This window comes from Elephas maximus, chromosome 12, assembly GCF_024166365.1.
Source record: "Elephas maximus indicus isolate mEleMax1 chromosome 12, mEleMax1 primary haplotype, whole genome shotgun sequence".
Taxonomy (NCBI): domain Eukaryota; kingdom Metazoa; phylum Chordata; class Mammalia; order Proboscidea; family Elephantidae; genus Elephas; species Elephas maximus.
In genome coordinates this window covers 52,448,791-52,469,622 of record NC_064830.1, presented here as the reverse complement: position 1 = coordinate 52,469,622, position 20,832 = coordinate 52,448,791, and the positions used below count along the sequence as shown (strand labels likewise).

Below are 20,832 nucleotides of genomic sequence, written 5' to 3'. Positions count from 1 at the left end.
CACAGGCTGCATTTCAGGGTGTTTCCTGTAGAAGTTCCAGACTTGAGGAAATATGTGTGGTCAGCTTGAGGGAATATGCAGCTTGAGTTGGAACACTGGACATGCCACATAATTGGAAGGATGCACACTGGGTGACTGATAAAAGGAAACTCAACTTTCCAAATGTTGGCGACAATAGGAGATTCAGTTCCAATGACGAGTTGTTTCTTGAAAGAATGTCAGCTTGAGTCATAACAAATGCATTCCATCCATGACAGCCATGGGAAGGACGCAAAGAATGGAATATCCCTCATCCCATGAAACAGCCCTCAGGAATCTTTGAACTCTAGGACCTACACTGGGAGGAGCCTGACACTCCTGATGATCAGCCAAGACTAAGAGCCCTGGGAGGCCTGAGGCCACTGAGATCTGGCCTTGCACAGACTTGTCCCATTCCCAGGAGATCCTTTACCCATGTAGGCACATGTGCAAGGCATGGGTGGTATGATTCCTGGACAGGATGCAGGCTCCTGGCTGCAGGTGGAATGCAAACAGCTGGAGCCCTGTAGGAGGCACCTGGCACTGGTCAAATTAGGTAAGTCCTTGGGGTCTGAGCAGGGACAGGAGGCTGGTCTATGCTACGACAGGGGTTGGAAAGACATTAGAGTGTGTGCTGAGAATGCAGTTTTTGACGTTTGTACCTCAATCTTGCCATCAACTGAGTGACTTTGGGAAAGTGGCTTCTTTTCTTTAGATTCTCAGTTTCTTCATCTTCACTTGTAAAATAGGGATGGTATTACTTTCTTCTTAGGGTGTTAGGAGCAGTAAGATAGAGAGGTATGTGAAGCACCCAGTGTTGTGCCTGACACAATAGCACACTGGTCATTGCAGCCTCTTGGGAATGGTTAGGTAGGGGGCCCTGGAAGGATCATCTGAATTAAGGTGGGTCTGGATTCCTAGAGTCTCCTCTTGGAGGTGTGGAGGTATGATGGGAAGGGGAGGGAAACAGTCCAGTTCCCTGGCTGCGTCAAAGTGTAAAGCCTCCATTTCTACTCCGTCTGCTCCAGAGTCCCTTAAAGGCAGCACAGAATTGTGGCACTAGACCAAGTGTCAGGATAATTGAAATTGGCTTTGACACTCTCTGGCTAGATGGCATTGGGCTTTACCCTACTAAGGCCTGGGTTTCTTCACTTGCAAACTGGGGGCAAAGTTATCTGTTCTGTTCGTTCATCACAGGGTAAAGTCCAACCTTGTTAGCCCGACATTCAAGGTCTTCCATCACATTCCCTAACCTCATCTCCCATAAGTCCTCTTCAGGCCCACGCAGTCCCACGAAGCCAAATCCTTTCTGGTACTTCCTTCACACCCAGACAGAACCTTCTAGCCAGGACTTTGTGTGTCTAAAGATATATTATCTCTGCGTCATTTAGCACATGGTTTTACATAAAGGAAATGACTGTTTTATCAGTCAGGATTAGGCTTGGCTACATGTGACAGGAAATCAAAAATAATAGTAGTTCAAACAAATGGATGTTATTTCTCTCTCATGCCAAAGAAGTTTGAAAGAAGAAAGCCCAGGGCTGGGTTGGTGGCTACAGGAATTAGAACCCAAGCTCCTTTTGTCTTGCTGTTCTGCCATTACTAGCACATCATTTCATGGCTAAGATGGCTGACTAAGTTTCAGCCATCTTATTCTCATTCAGCCAGCAGTAAGGAGGAAGGGGGCAAAAGCTGTATTCTCTCCCTTTAGGGAGGCTTCCTCAAAGCTATATATGACGTTCCGGCTTATATCTTATGGGCCAGAACTTAGTTACATGGTCATACCCAGCTGCAAGAAAGGCTGGGAAATGCAGTCTTTTAACTGAGTTCTTTGCCACTCTAATAAAATTGATGGGAAGAGGAGGGAAACAGATATCGGCACAGGCATATGGTTGTCTCTGCCAGGGAAGAATAATAAATATGTAAACTTGCTATGAAGTTTAAAGCCCTAAATAGTGCATGAGATTATTACTGTGAAACACTTATCGTATCTGAAATGATATGGGTATCCTAATCTTAAAAAAAAAAAAAACAATTCAGTTCTTCTTCACTTGGTGGGAATGTGGTGGCCATTTTCCCCATAGAATTATCAAGTAATAATTGCCCCAACTCAAAGTGATAAGTGAAGATAGGTTATTAGTCCTTCCCTTGCCCTTCCTGCATTTTATTAATGAGGAAACTGAAGTCCAGAGAGGCTAAGTGACTTGCCCATGGTCCTACAGCTGATAGTGAATGATCCAGGTCTAGAACTTGAGATTCTGGACAGTATCAAGAGTTTTTCCTGGCACTCCTTACTGAATGGGCCATTCAGGTTCTGTCAAATGTCACCTGGAATTCTACGGTTCTCCCAACCATACCCTGCTTAGCCAGCACCCCTGGAGGCACTGGAACAGAGGTTAGATCCCCTCTGGACTACTTACCAGGGTCAAGGCCACAGAGCAGATCTAGGTCACCATGTTGTCAGGTGCATTCCAGCTGACACATAGTTCATACAACCTGGAAAGAAGGAAACATCAAGGAACAGAGGAGCCGGCTCTTAGATAAACAAGAGGCCCTTTGGCTAAGAGTGAATGATCACCCCTTTCCTTTGAACTTAGGAGGCACAAGCCCCTGAATTATGTACTGAAAGGAGATGCAGAGAAGCATAAGAAAGGATTGCTGCCCTTGAGAATTTGGATGAGTACATTTACTTTTCTTTTGTTCATTCATTAATTCAACAAATGTTTCTTGAGCATCTACTAGAAGCAGACACTGGGCTCAGCACTGGGGATAAAAATTGCTTATAGTTGAATGTGGGACAAAGACAAGTAAACATTCATTCTACAAAATAGTATGAAAAGTGCAGTGATAGGGAGGGGACAGAGCACTCTAGGTGTGTCACCTAGCCAAGGACTAAAGCAAGGCTTAGTGGGTGAGAAGACATCGAGGCAGAACCTCAAGAATAATTAAGTGTAGTGAGCAGTGTGGGAGGGAAAAGAGTTCTCCAGATAGAATGCCTGAGGGCATGTGTGTGGTATGTGGGGGACTGATAGGGGTTAATCACAGCCAGAGCGTGGCAGGCCTTGGTGATGGTGGTATAGAAAGGGGGTGGGGTTGGGGGGGTTGATGAATGTTGAGACATCCAACTGGAAAGGTGGACAGGGGCCAATTAATGAAGGGCTTCAGAATGCCTGTTGAAGAGTATTTTATTTTGAGGCTAGTAGGATAAAGGGCTTGAAGTAGATTTTTATTTTAGAAAGAGTCCTCTTGCCTCAAGGTGGAATATAGACTGAAGGCATAAGACCAGATGTATGGGAGACCAGGTAAAAGGCTGTTACAGTGATGGTGGTTGGAATCAGGGATATGGTCCTGAAAGGTGAAGAGAAGTTGAAGGACTTGATAGCTCATTGGGAGGTACAATCAACTGGCCTGGGTGACTGGCTGGAAGTAGGAGACGAAAGAGATGGAGGAAACTACGATTCATGAAAAAAAGTGAAAATAACAAAGGTGAATGCTAACTGAACAAAACAATGGAATAAGAGCTACCCAGAAAGAAAATGGTGGTATGACCATATGTTTTGAAGAAGCGACAATTGCTGTGGCCTGGAGAGATTTTGAAGGACTTTGAATCTGCTGGAATTGAAACTGGGCCTTAAATATGAATAAGAATTTGGTGAGTAGAGAGAACACTCCAGGCTGAACAATGATGCAAGGGTATTGAGGCAGAAGAGTGTGATTTGTTTAGAAGATAGTTTGGTTATGGTGTTCTTGGGGAAGCCCCAAAGAGGTGGTTCACCTGAAATTCTTGCTGAAGGGAGGGACTAGGAGATGAATCTCATTGCTCTCCCAGATTAGTACAGAGCTCTTTGTTTACTCCAAGGCTGCCTGTGTTGAAATTCTCAGGTTCTGTGGACCACTAGACAGCCCAGCATGCCCCAAACCCCACAGGTCCCAGCTTCTACCATGAGAAATACAAAAAAAGTCCTCCATTGCCAGAAGAAATGCTTTTATGTTTGAGGGCCTCCTGCTATGACCCAGGTCTCCCATGTTGAGAGCTACTGTCCCAGGGCCTTGCTTCACTGCTTCTAGGTCCCTGCAGAGCCCTACCTGGCTGCCTGCGTTGGTGAGCAAGACCTACAAACCCCCACAGGGATAGTGCTTCAGTCCAAAGCCATGGCAGACCCAACTGCATAACCAGGTGTGTAACAATGCAACTCAAGGGATGAATCTCTTGCCAGGTGCCGTGCCCTGCCTGAGTCCTCTGCCCCACTCTCTGAATATGGACCCTGGTCTGTATCCTGAGGGTGCCCTGGTCCCATGTTCTCTGACTCAGAACCTGCTGGTGTCTCCAGCTTTGGATCAGCCTCCAGGCTCTGATCTTGACTCTGATCTAAGGTCTTCTGCAATCTTCCCAGAGACCCCTTTCTAGTGGCACTGGCCCCTGACGGTAAGCTTTAAGACAAACACAATTATAACTTCTAATTGTCCAGCAGCACAACTTGAGGATTCACCACCATGCCCCGGTGCTGAGCTGGACTCTTTACTACACCACCTCGGACGTTCACAACCCTCTTGCAAAGGATGTTATTAGCCCCATTTTACCAATGAAGTAACTGAGGGAGACTAAATGACTTTGTCCAAGGCCACCCCACCTACGTGTCCACTTTTCTACACCTCCTGCCTGTGAGTCAGAAGAAGTCCAGGGGATAATAATATTGTGTCCAGCGTTGTGCTAGGCAATTCACAGATGCTACATTTTTATCCTCACAAGGACCTTATCAGGATGATTACTACTACGTATTTTCTTTTTACAAATGAAAAAACCGAGACTCAAAGAGATTAAGTAATTATTCCAATATCACGTAGTCAAGAAGTGGCAGGGGAGGAAATCCAAATCTGAGTCCAAAGCCTGATGTCCCCACCTCTCCAGGTACTTAAGCCAGGTGAGGGTTGAACCTCCTTTTCCTGAACCAATGTTTCAATCCCCAAATAAAGCATAGTGATTCAGGGAAATAGCTATAATGTGGCCATGTCCCCCAGCCCTTCTTCACCCCTCTGATCCTCAAATCATCTTTTTGAGGATTTTATGGATGGGAAAACTGAGGTCCTGAGATGAGCTAGGGCTCCACATGCCACTGTGCTGCCACTCTAGTTTCTTAGTCCCTCCTGCACACTCCAAGCCACTTGGACATGGCTCACAGGGCTCAGACACATGGCCTCAGCTATTCCCTGCTCCTCCAAGTCTTATGTTTGCAGGCCAAGATGATTCAGCTTTGATTCAGGTTGAATGAATCATCAAGAGTAAAACAAAGAAGGAAAGGTCTATTCCCTTGCTAGATTAAATGAACCCACCCACCTTTTGACTTTTTTATGTTCTGAAATGATGGCAGTGTGCAATGACTCAGAATTATCACACTCAAAGAGACTACTTTGTATTTTTTCTTGAAAATGAAGGGACAATGGGAATAAATGAGCTGAAAATGGCTTATGAAGGGAGGGAAGGATGACCTCTCAGCACATCAATGCAGTGTGGGGGCCGAATGAATGCACAAGCATGGAAGGGAACAGCAACTACTTGGCAGCAAGGAGAGCCAAGTGGAGGCAGATATTGGGGCCAAACAGCAAAGCCCTTCAAGGCCACTCATTGGCAAAACCTGAAGGAACAACCACCAATCCTCAAGCCTACTTGTCTTAAAGCCAAGCATATTCACAGCCTCTGGAGGGAAGGCAGAAAGAATATTTTGAAAAGAGCTATCATATATGGGGTGTGGGGATGGAGAACTTTGTGTGTCTAACAGCAAAGAACCTCTCCAAGCCAAGCAGCCTGGCTAGGGGCAAACAAGTGGTAGAGAGACAGAGCTTCTTGGAGCTTACTCTCAACACTGTGTTTCTCTCTGGAGGAATGAGCTGAGTATATGAATCTACTTCAGTCTGCCCTTCAAATGTGGGGTAACTGGCCCCTTTTCCACAGCTTGCCTCCAGAATTGCCCAGGGACACTGGGCCTTGATAGCGGGAAAATAGGACAGGATTGGAAGCCAAAAGAGCTGGCTCTTGTTTGGGGCAAAACCCTCAGCCTCTCCCAGCCTATTTCCTCTGAGGAAACAGGAGGCGATTGCTACCACCTACCTCAGAGGATGGTGGCTGGGAAGGTGAAATGAGATAATGCATGTGGTACTGCTCTGTCAAGTGTAAGATGCTATGCAAATGGTAGTTATTAATGTGTTTACAGACATAGGAGGAAAATTAATGTACTTCGACAGACTCAACGTCAAACTTAGAATCTGAGGCAATGGAGGCATTATATTCCATTCCTTAACATCTGAAAAAACATGAAGAAATTGGAAATGCATTTATTGGGAGTGAAGTTTTCTGCAGAGCTTCCTTTCCTTTGCAGTGAATTCCAGGTTTCCCGTGGTGCTCGCAGGACTCTGTAGGAAGCTTCTGGAGAAAGTCAACTTCCATTCCGGCTGCTATGAAACTCCATTTTTTGTTCTGTCCTGTGACCATCTTCACTTGCACCATTACAAATGGTTGAAAAGATTCTTGGAAGGAAAGTAGTTTCTTACTTCATAGCATTAGGTTTTGATAAATACAATAGTGCTATCACTTTTAAACAGAAAATGTGCATATTGGAGCTAATAAAGGGTGATGTTTTTTAGAGCTGGAAGGGACTTAGAGGGCCAGGTGGTTCAATCTGGAGATTTTTCCAGGTGAAAAACTGAACCCAGACAGGGAAAACTGATTGTCCCTGGGTCCCCCACCCTAGTTAGTGAGCCGGGATTAACCCCCAGTTTCTGATTCCTATTCATGTGCTCCTCTAGGGGTTAAAAACTCAGATGTCTTCAGGAGCCAGGTAGGTGAGGAAGAAGGCAGGGGTAGGGAAGATGATAGGGGATGATGGGTTGTTCAGTTCAGTTTTAAGTTTATTCTGTTTGGGGTTTGCTGAATTACTTGAATCTGTGAATTTTCATCTTTTACCAAATTTGGGGAGTTTGCAGACATTATTTTTGCAAATATTTTTTTCTGTACCAATTTCTTTCTCTTCTCCTCTAGGCACTCCAATGACGTGAATGTTAGCCTGTTTGATATTGTCTTAAAGATCCCTGAGGCTCTATTAATATGTTTTTCTTCGTTCTTTTCTCTGTTCTTCAGATTGAGTAATTTCTATTGACCTTCAGTTTCACTGGCTCTTTTCTCTGACAATTTTTCATTCTGCTTTGAGCCTATTTGATTTAATTTTTTAATTTCAGATGTATTTCTCAGTTTTAAAATTTGTTTTTTTGTTGTTGTTCCTGCTTCTTTAATGAGAACTTCTATTTCTTTCAAGAGTGTTCACCTTTACACCATGAAAGATGGTTATAATAGCTGCTTCAAAGTCTTGTCTATAATTCCAACAGTGTCTTGTCTTTTCCTTGATAATTGCTCAGATTTCCCTGGTTTTTATTATGTTGAGTAATTTGAGATTATATACTGGACATTTTGAATAGTTTAAGACTCTGTATTCTGTTAAAGTCATGGAAAATACTCATTTTTTGTTTTGTCAGTTAAGCCAGTTAAGTTCAGACTGTAAGTTTTATTTTCACTTTCTATTTTTTTTTATTATTTTTTTTATAAGAAGTAGCTCTAAATCAGTTCAGTTTTCAAAGCTTTTGCTGTGCTGTTTGGGTGTGTTCTGCACATGCACAGCTTGGAAGTGAACCCAGGATTTGTGTCAGTTCATACATGAAATTCCCTTTTTCCACTTCTTCTTTTGTGAATATCCCATGTTCTTTAACACCCAAGAGCCCCTTTCTCTGGTTCTCTGGCTAGAAGGATGTGGTTTCTCTCAGAGTTGTAGTCACTGGTAATGTCACACAGTTCCATGCCACTGGGCATGCCCTTGGGGCAAAAGAGTGAGAGAAGAGAAAAAAAAAAAACGAGGACTGCCTGCATACTCTTCACATAATAGGGAACCCTTTTCCAGGTTCCTCTATCCAGAGGGATGGGTTTTCTCTTAAGGATTTTAGGTGACTGCTCTTTTGCCATGGTGCAGTGGTTAAGAGTTCGGCTGCTAAACAAAAGGCTGGCAGTTTGAATTTACCAGTCACTCCTTGGAAACCCTATAGGGCAGTTCTTCTCTGTCCTGTAGGGTCGTTATGAGTTGGAATTGACTCGATGGCAACAGGTTTGATTTGGTTTTTGCCTTGCCCTGCTGCTGTGGTGAGTTCAGATTTGGGATTGAATCAGGTTTGGGGCTGGGCTGAGAGAGAAAAAGAAAAAAATCAAGAATTTGCCCTACACTTTCTGGCTCGCAGGCCCCCTTTTCTAGGTCCTGTGGCTAGAAGGATGGGTTTTTTCTTGGAGTTATTGATGTCCATGTCAGCTGTGTGATTTTATGATCCAGCTCACCCTCAGGCAAAAACCAAGAGAAAACAAATTCCAAGAAACTCACCACCACCATATTGGTCATTTTGGTCAATTTTTGACTTCTCTCCTCAATCTACCTGCTATTATTTACTTTTTACAGTCTTTAATTGCCTTTTTGTATTTTGTCACAGTGTTTAGCTGTGATCAGTGGAAGAGATAGGATGCATTGCACTTACATTTGGTTGAAATACTTGGAATCTATCTTTCAATTTGGAGCTTTCCTAGGACTTATTGGCAGAGGCTCACTGCCAGAGCCTTTATTTAGGAATCCTATATCCCCTGGCCTGGTGGTGCATGGTTCCAGAGTCTATGGCTCCAAGTTTTTTCCCTTATTTGAGTAAACACTTGAAATTGGTATTCACTCAGCCAAGATGTGCTGATGTGCTATATCCTGGGGGTACAAAATAGCCAAGAAATGGCTTCCATCTTCAAGGAGCTCATAGTTCACAGGTATAGCAAAATTTGGACAAAAAATTTAGTATCCAAGCTTGAAATATTCTTTCCAAAGCCCTGTTGTAGGCCCCAGAATCACAATACATTATCAGAAAGCAATTCCCAGTCTGAGTCTGGGGTTTTGCCTTTCTAGAAAACATCTTTGATTGCCTCTCTCCTCTGAGGGGAACCAATAGCAAAGCACTTTTACAAAACAGTATCTAGAGTGCTACTTTTAGATTTGTGAATGCTGCAAAAAGCTGAGATTACTCTACATAATGGTCTTTCTGTCTGCTAAGCATAGCCTCTGAGAACACAGTCTGGTTTGGGGCTTTAGAACTCTAAAGGGAAGAGAAGAATTGGGTAGTGTCCAGAGTAGTACCTGCAGTGGGGTGGGCAAAATAGAATCTGATGTTTGAAAAACAAAAAACAAAGAGTCGGGGAAGCTGAGGCCATCTGCCAAGGAGATAACCCTTCACTAAGCAGATTAACTACCTCCCCCAGCCCACCTCTTCTGCCTTTTCTCTTTGAAAATACTTACCTTCTCTTTCTACAGTGAAGTAATACCAGAGCACTGAGTCTGGAAAAGGAGGTAGAAGGCGGGAGGGAGAATAGACCCATTGCCATTGAGTTGATTCCAACTCATAGAGATCCTATAGGACAGAATAGGACTACCCCATAGGTTTTCCAAGGAAGCAGACTGCCACATCTTTCTCCCATGGAGCAGCTAGTGGATTTGAATCACTGACCTTTTCATTAGCAGCCAAGTGCTTAACCACTGAGCCACCAGGGCACCTTAATAGCCATTTGCTTAATAGAAGTAGGTGCCATGTATTAGCAAGGGTTTTCTGTGTGTCAGCTCATCATCCTCAAGTTTTGTGATAAGAACTGTATTTCTATATGGTAGACAAGGAAACCAGGACTCAGAGGTGACATGATTTTTCTGAAGGTATTAACTAGCAAAAGGTAGACTGTAAACTAGCTCTCCTGAGTGTGGGCTCTGTTGTCCCCACTGTACCAGCCTTCAAGACTTTGGGATCTGAATATGTTCCTTTCTAATACCACAAGAGTCACAGAAGTTTCTAAGTGACAAGGGAGGCATACTGGGGAAAAGGAACCATACAACTGACAGTGGGACCTCGGGGCTTATAAGAGAGAATGATGCCCATTAGGAAGCTAGATTCCAGGTTCTCTAGTCCTGTGTTTCTTTGAAGTGTAATTCAAGTGAGTGCATATCCCCCTCCCTCACAAAAAACAACAAAAAAATTCAAATTCAGAAGCTGACCATGGGACCAAGGAAGAAAAAGTGAAAAGAAGGCAGGGATCACTTTCCACAACATTTTCCTCTGACCAGGAGGGTGAGTGAGGGTGATTTGGGGGTACAGAACTTCTTGGTGGGGCTCAGAGTCAGCCTCAGGTTAGCAGGTTCCCCATCTCCCTGCAGCACTGGCTCTGGCTCAGAGGAGAGCTGGGAGCATGGAGGTGGAAAGTGCTCTCCTTAGGTGGTCAGCATGGGGCAGCTTCTCCTCCTTCTTCTGGGGGTTAGAAGAACCTGCATGTTGCATTCCAGAGCAGACAGGGCTTCTCTTTGCCAGTCTCCCACCCATCTTCCCTTTCCAGCCCCTTTTCTCTCACCTCCTCATGCCCTCTGTCTAATTTAATAGCAGGGAGCAAGAAAATGAACATCAATTGAGCTCTGACTATGCCAGGCACTGTGCTAAGCACTTTCCATTCATTGTTTTCTAGCAGAGGGCCCAGTAAACCATAAGTGCTCTATAGAAGTTAGCTCTTACCCTTTAATATCTGCTCTGTCTCCATTTTGGTAGCCTCCAGGCACAAGGCTGCGGGTCAGCACTCAGTTTCACAACAGCTACAGAAATGAGGCAACAACAGCATCAAATGACATGAGTGAAAATAAGACCTGCAATAGGGTTAGTCACACACATTGCTCAAGGCACTCCTTTTCTGAGGCCCTGTTTCCATGAGAAGGAGACTGAGACAGCCCCGAAACTGAGAGCTTAGTAGGGACCAAAGAAGAAGATAAGTGGAAGCCAGTGGAAACTCAGGACTCAAGCAGTGTCTCTTGGCAGCAATTTACACCTGAAAAGCATCTCTACAAGTTGGCCTCTACCTGCCCCACAGCAGCCTTTCCACAGTATTGCAAGGCCCTGGTCCAGATGTGACCAGTTTTTTGTCTTTGTTTTTAATTTTTATTGTGCTTTAAGTTTACAAATCAAGTCAGTCTCTCATACAACAATTTATATACACCTTGCCATATACTCCTAGTTGCTCTCCCCGTAATGAGACAGCACACTCCTTATCTCCACTCTCTATTTCTGTGTCCATTCAGCCCACTTCTGTCCCCCTCTGCCTTCTCAACTCCCTTCCAGACAGGAGCTGCTCACATAGTCTCCTGTGTCTACGTGAGCCAAGAAGCTCACTCCTCACCAGTATCGTTTTCTATCCTTTAGTCCAGTGCAATCCCTGTCTGAAGAGTCAATTTTGGGAATGGTTTCTGTCCTGGGCTAACAGAAGTTCAGGGGACCATGACCTCCAGGGTCCTTCCGGTCTCAGTTAGAACATTAAGTCTGGTCTTTTTACAAGAATTTGAGGTCTGCATCCCACGGCTCTCCTACTCACTCAGGGGTTCTCTGTTGTGTTCCCTGTTAGGGCAGTCATTGTTTGTAGGCGGGCATCATCTAGTTCTTCTGGTCTCAGGCTGATGTTGCTCTGGTTTATGTGGCCCTTTCTGTCTCTTGGGCTTATAATTACCTTGTGTCGTTGGTGTTCTTCATTCTCCTTTGCTCCAGGTGGGCTGAGACCAATTGATGCATCTCAGGTTGCCGCTTGCTAGCATTTAAGACCCCAGATGCCACTCTTCAAAGTGGGATGCAGAATGTTTTCTTAATAGATCTTATTATGTCAATTGACTTAGATGTCCCCTGAAACTATGGTCCCCAAACCGCCTCCCCTGCTACACTGGCCTTCAAATCATTTGGTTTATTCGGGAAACTTCTTTGCTTTTGGTTTAGTCCAGTTGTGCTGGCCTCTCCTGTATTGTGTGTTGTCTTTCCCTTCACCTAAAATAGTTCTTGTCTACTATCTAATTAGTGAATACTCCTCTCCCTCCCTCCTTTCCTCTCCACTCTCGTAACCATTAAAGATTATTTTCTTCTCTGTTTAAACTATTTTTGAGTTCTTATAATAATGGTCTCATACAATATTTGTCCTTTTGCAACTGACTAATTTCGCTCAGCATAATGCCTTCCAGATTCCTCCATATTATGAGATGTTTCATGGATTCATCATTGTTCTTTATCGATGCTTAGTATTTCACTGTGTGAAAATACCATAATTTATAGATGTGACTAATTTTTAATTTGTGAAATTATCCATTACTATGAGCTAATTCTGTAAAAATGCCAGAGCAAGCCCACATATAATTCTATTCCTCTGCAAAAAGAAAGCTTTCCCGATACCACTTGTCCCCCACAAAATTTGTCCCCCAAAGAGTTCCAGCCAAACATTTGAAGGCTTATGACTTCCATAGCTTCCCTTGAGTGGTCCTAGGCTCTTTTGATTTTTCCGTATATTTTATCTTGGACACCACCCTTCTCTCTCCTTTCCCACTGCCACTGCCCTGGCTGGTTCCCTACCGCTTTTCCCTTAAACTCCCAGCAGATTCCTTTCCACCAATGCAAACCAAATAGTACTCACAGTACTCACCATGGATCTTCATGAAACAGTGCTTTTGTTGGATTCAGAAGTATTCAATGACTTTCCACTGCATGTAAGTAAGGTCTAAACTCAGCAATCCAAACTTCCATCATTGGTTGCTTTTCTTAACATTTCTCCTATGCCCTGCTGTGAATCCCACCTTCAACCCTACTGGTTTACTTATTACTTCTCAAATAGACTCTTCCAATTTTCATCCTCTTCCCACTCCTCGTTACTGATGGAATGTCACTGTCTTAGGCTAGATTCTCTAGTGAAGCAAAGCCAGTAAAGTGTATAAATACATATATAGAGAGAGATTTACATCAGGGAAACGGCTCACACAATTGTAGAGGCTGGAACATCCCAAGTCCATGGATCAGGATAAAGGCTTCTTCAATTCATGTAACCTCAGGGTCTGGTGAGCCCAAGATTGGCAGGGCAGAGAGCAGGGCTACTGCTCTCAGGCTGTGAAGATCTATGAATCCCAAGGTCTGCAGATAAGCTGACAGCTCAAGTCCCCAAAGCCAGTGGTCAGATGAACAGGAGGCAGCCGTAGGACCCAGTGAGCAAAAAAGCCAGAATGTCTGCTTATATTCGGATGCAGGCCACACCTCCAATGAAACTTCCTTTCAACTGATTGACTACTCATAGCAGATTCAATCATGGGAGTGATCACATATAAACACTGAGAATCATGGCCAAACCAAGTTGACACACAATCCAAACCATCACAGTCACCCTTCCTTCAACAATGTGCTCAAGTCTGGCCACCTGGTTCAGGCAATTTCCCCCTACTCTGCAATTACACCTTTGGTTGTCTAGGTCCCTCTTGTCACATATATCCATCCTGTATTGCTAATTGTCTTTGTATGTCCATAATTTGCTGCCACATGTATATGTGGCAGCAGCACTGTACCATCCTTTTCTCACACAATAGGCACTTAATATCTGATTGCTCAATCTACTAGAGCCTTGCAATTTTATATAACGAAGGCTTCTTTCTTCTTTGTCATTAAAAATATTGCTTATAGTGGGGATTCAGAGCCCTTGAGACAGTGGAAGAAAATGAGATGGGGAAGGGGTTCTTTTTTAAAGCCATTTGTCCCATCTGTGCATAATATATAACTTCCAGTTATTCCCGATATTAAAGAAATAGTCCCTCTGAGCCCTTTAAAATGATTCAAATATTGAAATGATTTGTTAGTTCAAAAGAAAGAAAAACCAAATATTCGCTCTTTCAAGGGGAAAATAAACTGGCTGTGCTTTTACTTTTATTTTTTCAGTGTTCTGCAAGAATTGGGAATGCACCACAAAATGGGAGAGCTTGTTTTCCTACCTTTGGTGGAGCAGCTGGTAGGTCTGAATTGCTGACCTTTAGGTTCACAGCAGAGAGCTTAACCACTGTGCAACCAGGGCTCCTAGCAAGTAACAACATGAAAGAAAGTTCTAAGAAATAACTAAATTTTAGGGGAAAAACATATCAAAGTTTCAAGGGACAGAAGTGAAGCATTTGCCTTTGACTGAAAACACACTGCTGATGCCTCACCAGCACGAGAATTTTAATTGTTTGAATTCTGTTCTCTTCACCAACCTTGTGCTGGGCAGAAGTCACAGAGCTTCAGGCAGTTCCATTCACCTCAGCACTCCTCTCATGAAGGAAAGATTTATGGGTTTAATCCCCACCGTGGAGATCCAAGCACTGCTCTTCTCCTGAGGAGGACAGGGCTTCTTAGCTTGATTTTATATTTCAGCACCACTGACAGAGTGACTCCAGCCTATCAGAATACTTTTTTGCTTCTCAGCTTTGCGTAGTGTTCTAGATAATATCCTCCTCTGTCTTTAATATTTACTCCTTTCTTTACCCCATTATACTCTTTTTCTATTGCTAGGTGCAGTGGCTAAGAGCTAGGCTGCTAATCAAAAGGCCAGCAGTTCGAATCCATCAGTTACTCCTTGGAAACCCTATGGGGCAGCTCTACTCTGTCCTAAAGGGTCACTATGAGTCAGAATTGACTTGATAGCAGTGGGTAGGTAGCAAATAGGAGCTCTGGTGGTACAGTGGTTAGGCTCTCAGCTGATAACTGAAAGGTCTGTGGTTCAAACCCACCAGCTGCTCCTCAGAAGAAAGATGTGGCAGTCTGCTTCAGTAAAGAGTTACAGCCTTGGAAATCCTATGGGGCAGTTATACTTTGTCCAATAGGGTCATTGTAGGGTCGCTATGAGTCAGAATCAACTTGACGGCAATGGGTTTAATTGATTTACATAGGAAATTACCACAAATGTAATGGCTTAAATAGCAAAAATTAATGATCTCACATGGATCAGCAATCAGTTATGGGTCAGGTGCCTTGCTGCGCAGGGTCTCGCAGGCTGAAATTAAGGTGTCAGCAGGGTGTGCAGTCTTATCTGAGGTCTGGGATCCTCTTCCAAGCTCAAAGCTTGTTGGCAGAATTCAGGCCTCAGGGCCTAGAGGCCACCTGCCATTCTCTGTCTTCTGGCCCTCTCCACAACATGGCAGCTTGCTTCTTCAAGGTCCATGGGAGAGCATCTCTGCTGCTTTGAATCACTCTGGCTTCTGGGAAGGCCTGGGCAAGTCAGGCCACCTAGGGTGATAATCTCTCTTTTGATTAACTCAAAATTAACAGATTAGGGATTTAATTATATCTGCAGAATCCATTTTTCTACATAATATAACATGTAGATCACATGAGCAAAATCTCATTATATCCACAAGCCCCTCTCACTCTCAAGGGGAGGGGATTATACAGCCATGTACACGAGGGGGTGGGAATCCTGTAATCTGCCAATTCCTTTTCACATTTGGTAGAACGCATCCCAGACACTCCCTTCATCCTTCCTGAGCCCTTCTTTTGATATGGCCCCAGAGGTTCCCTCTCTGGCTCCCCTATTCTCAGAGCTCCTCTCTCAGTCTCCTCCTTGCAATTCTCCTGGTGAATCAGTGCAAGTGCTCTTGTCTCTGTAACACCTTCCTTTGTTTTTTCTCCCACCCCTCCCACCAAGCAGAATGAGGATCTCTCTTTTCTGTGTTCTCGAACACCCCATATATGCCTTCATGCCAGTGGTGATCAACCTGTCGGCCGTAAGCCTCTCCAAGGCAGATCCTCTGTCAAGTCCATTTCTGTAATCTTGGGGCCAAAGCACAATGAGGGCCTGTACTAGGAGCTCAGTAAAGATTTGATCAGTGTATGAAAGGTCCAGTAGAGTTCTAGCAGGGAGTACACAGGGAACACAGGTGAGTTGCCAGGTTGCCCAGAGCTGCCAGGTGTGCAGATGAGTAGTGGAGGTGAGTTAGCAGCCCCCCTGGTGGTGCAGTGGTTAAGAGTTTGGCTGCTAACCAAAAGGCCAGCAGTACAAATCCACCAGCCACTCCTTGGAAACCCTATAAGGCAGTTCTATTCTGTCCTAAAGGGTCTCTATGAGTTGGGAACTACTGGACGGCCACAGGTTTGGTTTTTATTGTTGTTGTTCATATGTTAAATTTATATTATCTGAATTAGGCAGCCTCCTGGATGCGAGACAATGATAATAGCATGACTATTTTCTCCATCCTTCCCTGCTAGCGGAGATTCTCCTGGTCATATGACACAAGCCATGCCCTCATGATTGTATTCTAGGGCATCTTTAAAAATCACATTTTCCTGTATTGCATAGAAGAATTGATACTTATGGCTGATGTCCTACAATGAAAGGAAAAGGAGTAGACACTTGGTATGGAATAGTGAGTTATCTATTTTGAAATACAATCCTAAAATTCACCTTGTAAAGTTTCTTCTCATTTAAAAAAAAAAAAAAACTGACTATTATGCTGAGGATTTTCTCTTGAAAGATACTTAGAGACATTGTACAGTCACTGAGAATTTCATGCCTTATGGGAATTCTCTTAAAAGCCTAAAAGCCACAACCTCAATCATCTCCAATCTACTTTTCTTTCTGTAAAGTAAACAAAAATTTATCTATGTAAGTAGTATTTGGAAAATGTAGAAAATATAAAGATGAAAATCAGCCTTCCCCATAAGCTCTTCACCAACATCAAACCATTATTAACTTGATTTGGGATGGAAAAAATTAGGGAAAGAGTTTTACTTCTGCAAAGTTCTGCCTTCTCCCTTCAAAACTTTGCAGCGAGCTCTAGCTTAGTGACGTTGGGTTGGAGGGAAGCAAAAGTAACAGAAAAATCGTTTTATTTGCAAAATTTACTGCCTGATTATGCTGAGCAGAATTGATCAGTCACAAAGGGACAAATATTGTATGAGACCACTATTACAGGAACTCAAGAAAAGGTTTAAACACAGAATAAAACATTCTTTGATGGTTACGAAGGTGGGGAGGGAGGTAGAGGGGTATTCACTAATAGACAGTAAACAAGAATTATTTTAGGTGAAGGGAAGGACAACACACAATACAGGGGGAAGTCGGTACAACTGGACTAAATGAAAAGCTAAGAAGTTTCCTGAATATAACCAAACACTTCAAAGGACAGAGTAGCAGGGGTGGGGGTCTGGGGACCATGGTTTCAGGGAACATCTAGGTCAATTGTCATAATAAAATTCATTAAGAAAACGTTCTGCATCTCACTCTGGTGAGTGGCCACCAACGTCTGCCCTGACAGGGAACAAACATAACAGAGAATTTCTGATGGAGCTGGATACAGAACTTAAATTCTAGTAAAAAGCCTAGAGTTAATGGTCTGACTGCGACTGGAGGGACCCCAGAGGACATGACCCCTGGACTCTCTGTTAGCCCAGAACTAAAACCATTCCTGAAGCCAACTTTTCAGACAAAGATTAGACTGGACTATAAGACATAAAATGATACTAGTGATGAGTGTGCTTCTTAGGTCAAGTAGACACATGAGACTATGTGGGTAGCTCCTGTCTGGAGGCAAGATGAGAAGGCAGAGGGGGACAGGAACTGGTTGAATGGACACGGGAAATGTAAAGTGGAGAGGAGGAGTGTGCTGTCACATTGTAGGGAGAGCAACTAGGGTCATATAACAATGTATGTATAAGTTTTTGTATGAGAAATTGAATTGTAAACTTTCTCTTAGAGCACACACAGAAAAAAATTACTGCCTGGATGCTGGGTGGCAGCTAAGGGGAGGTGAAAAGGAAGAAAGTGATGATTTCACAGTACTACCAAGATTAAGGGAAGAAAAAAAAAAAGAAATCTAGCACCAAAGGTAAAGGCTAAGCAAGAACTTTCCATCTTAATTTTCTTGAGCCCAGTTAGCACACAATTTATCTCCCAAACACCCTGTCTCCCCCCTCCCCCCTCAAAAAAAAAAAACCAATAAAAACGTTAATTTTTGAAATCACTAACTAAATAAATACAATGTTAATATTTGTTTCAAACAAAGTAGCCCTTAGGGACCAGTTCAGGTTTACAATGACTTCTTTCTCTCCCATCCTATTCTTTCCAGCCTTGTCTTTCTGGACTTCTCTGCTTCAACTGATGAGCTCAGAAGGGCTGAAACGCTCCTCCATCACTACCATTATGCTCGCCTCGCCTCCTTTTTCTCACTCAACACCTTGCTGTATTGTGCGCCTTGCCCTGTTCCTTTCACATGCTAGTTTGGATGATCCATTCACTCACTTGTGGCCCAAGGTCCCACTTCCTCACCCTCAGCCTGAGATTTTCAGTTTCTGAGAGGACATTTCCTCTTACTGACCTACCAACACATGAAATTGCAACTCAAAAGTGAGTTCATCACCCCTCTCCCCTTGTGCTGGCTGCCTCCTGCCATCTAGCCAACTTTACTTACTAGCCTCTTAGTTGAGTCCTCTCTTCAGTCATTGGCCATTCCCTGTATACAACCTATTGGTTTCCAATTCCTTGCCTTTACTCAGGCTGTTTCCACCACCAGGGAGGTAGATGCCTTCGAAACTCAGACTGACACTTTCTTTCAGAAACTCTTTCTCACGAAACCCACCTAAATCTTCTTGGCACCTGTAACCACTCATGTGTTGAGACTGGGCTATATGTGTTTCCACAGGTTACGTTGTTTTGAGAGTCCCTGGGTGGTGAAAACAGTTAATGCACTCACATGCTAATCAAAAGTGGGTTGTTTTGAGCTTACCCAGAGGTGCTTTGGAAAAAAGTCCTGACAATCTATTCAAAAAAGTCAGCCATTGAAAATCCTGTGGAGCATGATTCTATTCTGACACACATGGGGCTGCCATGAGTCAGAATCAATTTAATGACACTGGATTGGAAACCCTGGTGGCGTAGTGTTTAAGTGCTACAGCTGCTAACTATAGCAGTTCAATTCAGCAGTTTGAATCCACCAGGGGCTCCTTGAAAACTCTATGGGGCAGTTCTACTCTGCCCTATAGGGTTCCTGAGTTAGAATTGAGTTTGGTTTTGGGTTTTTTTGGGACTGGTATGTTGTTTTGAACATAGTAGATGTTTCTGTTGTTTGTGTTTTTACTTACTAGTAAGGACAATAATGATAATAATTGCTACTTATTTAAGGGCTACTATCTGTGTTTTATGTGCCAAGATGGAGCCCTGAAGACACAGTGGTTAAGAGCTCGGCTGCTAACCAAAAGGTCTGCAGTTTGAATCTACCAGCTGCTCCTTAGAAACCCTGCTGGGCAGTTCTACTCTGTCCTATTGGGTCACTATGAGTGGGAATCAACTCCTCAGCAACAGTGATATGTGCCAGGACACCACCTTTTTAAAAGGGCATAGGCAGAAAGAGAAGAAAAATAGCTGAGAATACTAAGAGGTTGTGACTGAAGGGGTCTCATAAATAGCCCCTCCCCTCCCAAATTCCTCCTTTGCACAGCCTGGCATGCCCAAATCATCTCAGTAGGAGTACCTGTCATTGAGGAGTGAAGTTTCTCACCCTCACCTCTTTCAGACTCCTTTCTTGTCCACACCCAACCCACCTTGCCATTCAGTGCAAAGACTTCTGGGAATGGCAACATTCTAAGCTGTTAACAGCTAAAGCCTTCTCAGAGGCTTCCACCCCCCAGTGACAGTTGCCTGAAAGCAGTGAAAGAGAGAGGTCCTTTGGAAATGGGTTAGGGTGAGAAGGAAGGAAGGAAGGGGAATGGCCAGCCTTAGGAAGAGGCCCAGCCTACTGTTAGCCAGAGTGAAGCACACCAAAGTTGGAGTCTCCCTCGTTCCTCAGCCATTCCTGCATGCCTCCTACAGGGTCCACCAGGGCTCAGCTCTGCAGGGGACACATAGATGAATCCGACATGGATCCTGCCCTCACGGAGCTTACTGTCTAGTGATAGAAAGTACCAAGTACCATAGCAAAGGCAATTCCAATGGCTATGGGACTTCAGAAGAGAGAAAGGCCCAGGCTGGGCATCAAGGAAGGCCTACCAGAGGAGGTTGCACTTGGGCTGGACCTCAGGAATTGCCAGGGGATTCTCCACAGGCAGATATAGGAGGTTGTGATAGTACTGGTGGAGGACACATTCAGTCCAAGGCTGTGATCTGTAGGGGTGTGGTAGTGTGAGAAAGAGGTCAAGGAAACTCTGGGTACGTTCTCTAGTAAGAAGATGCTGAAGACACTTTGGCTACTTTGGTTACTTTTTTTATCTGTTTCCCAGATAAAAAAATAGGCTATTTTTTATAGGGAGTAACAGCTAAAATTTGAGAATTCAGGCTTGGATTTGACGAGAGCTCTCTGAGAGTGGTTGGACCCCCCACCCACAGACCCATCATTCTATGAATCTAATTCTGAGGGGGAGCCAATGACATGCCTATGAACCTAGACAGGGTCTCTCAGCAAATCCTCTCGAGCGAATAAGGATCCTTCACAGTAGAATGGGAGATGGGACCCTAGAGAGTCAATATGATCAGGACTGTTCACTTTGAATTTGCATTAGCTTCAGGTCAATGCTTAGTTCATGTTTACCAGCAGAACTAGTAAGGACATTATTTTGAGGAGTATTCAGGCAGATAGAAGTGAGAAGAGGACTGGAGCTAACATCAGTGGAAATGAGATGGCAATGGAAGCTTGGTGAGAACCAAAAAATGGTCAAGAAGGGACAACTAGATGATAATACAAAGATAAAGGGGGAAATTTATTCAAGAAGTCTACACTTCAAATGTTGCATGTACTTCTTCTTTTTCCCTTCGTTGCTGTTCTACAATTGTAGCTCTACTATTTTGTGGAGACTACAAAAGGCATTTTGTGCAAATTTTTTCCCTGGCTGGGAAATCATTACCCAACTCCTATTCTTTTTAAATTTTTTGTACGGGTTTCCAAAAAAATTTGTAATAGTTTACTCTTCGGTATA

The 20,832-nt window shown here is 43.7% G+C and overlaps 1 long non-coding RNA gene across 1 annotated transcript in view; it reads right to left on the bottom strand.

Annotated features, from left to right (window-relative positions):
- Positions 1–10,706, bottom strand: part of LOC126086722 (uncharacterized) — a 30,361-nt gene extending 19,655 nt beyond the window's left edge. Inside the window, exons 1-2 of the long non-coding RNA XR_007519577.1 lie at positions 10,630–10,706; positions 2,439–2,514 (exon numbers count right to left, since the gene is read on the bottom strand). This is a non-coding gene — a long non-coding RNA (uncharacterized LOC126086722). The remainder of the gene's footprint in view (positions 1–2,438; positions 2,515–10,629) is intronic.
- Positions 10,707–20,832: the final 10,126 nt, after the last annotated feature.